The following is a 1464-nucleotide window of genomic DNA, read 5'->3' as shown; positions in this document are numbered from 1 at the left end:
GTTTTTCTCCTTCTTTCGTGCCCAAAGACTGGTAGAGACCCTCATATGCTCTTGTTCTTGCTTCACTTACAGCCACTTTTGTCTCTTTCTTAGCCGTCTTATATTTTTTCCAGTTATCTGCATTGCGGCATAAAGACCACTCTTTAAAGCAATCCCTTTTTATCTTTATCTTTTCTTGTATACTCGCATTCCACCACCAGGACTCCTTGTCTCTTGGTCCTATTCCTTTAGATTCACCAAAACTTTCTTTCGCTGTTCTTCTAATAACTTCTGCCATCTCCCTCCACATCTCTTCCGCGCTTCCATTCCCATCCCACTTTGTCTCTTCTCCTACCCGTCTTAGGAAGCTTTTTTGTTCCTCACCTTTCATCCGCCACCACCTCGTCCTTGGGTTCTTCGTATGATGTCTTTTCCTCAACTTTTGCTCAACGCGAAAATCCATGACGAGCACCCTATGTTGTGTTGTCAAACTCTCTCCCGGAATAATTTTACAATTAATGCAAAATTTTCGGTCGACTCTCCTCAACAAGAAGAAGTCGATTTGAGAGCTTGTCATGCCACTCTTATAGGTTATAAGATGTTCGAATCTCTTTTTAAAACATGTATTTGCGATGAGAAGATCAAAAGTTGAGGAAAAGTCCAAAATAGTTTTACCCTCGCCATTGACTACCCCGAAACCATGGCCTCTGTGAATACTCCCATATCCAGTCACTTCTCTCCCAACATGGCCATTTAAATCTCCTCCTAAGAAAATCTTGTCTCCCAAAGGTATGCCTTGAACCAAACTCTCTAGATCCTCCCAAAACCTAATCTTGTATTGTTCGTCTGAACCCACTTGTGGTGCATAGGCGCTAATCACATGGAAAGCACCTCCCTCCACCACAAGTTTGGTAGAGATGATCCAATCTCCCACCCTCTTAACATCCACTACGTCCTTCTTCCACTGCTTATCCACAATTATTCCAACCCTATTCCTATTCTTCACTTTTCCTGTATACCAAAGTTTGAAACCAGAAGTATCCAACTCCCTAGCCTTTGCACCAACCCATTTCGTTTCTTTTAGGCACATAATGTTAAGCTTCCTCCTTGTCATGGTGTCTACCACCTCCATGGACTTTCCTGTTATAGTGCCTATGTTCCATGTCCCAAATCTCAACCTTCTGTCGTTTCGACCTTTACCTTTTACTTTGTGAACTAGCTTATTTACCCTCGTCCGTTCACGAAAACGCGAGAACCCTTGCTCATTTAACAGTACATCCGGGCACTGATGCAGCGGCTCTTGCTTTGACACCGTACTCGAGCCATACGGCGCGTTGCTTCCGGGCAACGACCTAGCTTTAGCGCAATAATGTCTTTGATTCATGTCATGGGGGTTCGGCTATAATTTTATGTTGGTTGCCGAAGACCTAACACAACCCTCCTCCTTTATCCGGGCTTGGGACCGGCTATGTACCACTAGTGTAA

The sequence above is a fragment of the Arachis duranensis genome, chromosome 3, assembly GCF_000817695.3.
Source record: "Arachis duranensis cultivar V14167 chromosome 3, aradu.V14167.gnm2.J7QH, whole genome shotgun sequence".
NCBI classification, from domain to species: Eukaryota; Viridiplantae; Streptophyta; class Magnoliopsida; order Fabales; family Fabaceae; genus Arachis; species Arachis duranensis.
The sequence above is the reverse complement of the archived record's forward strand: the minus strand, read 5'-3'. Positions refer to the sequence as shown.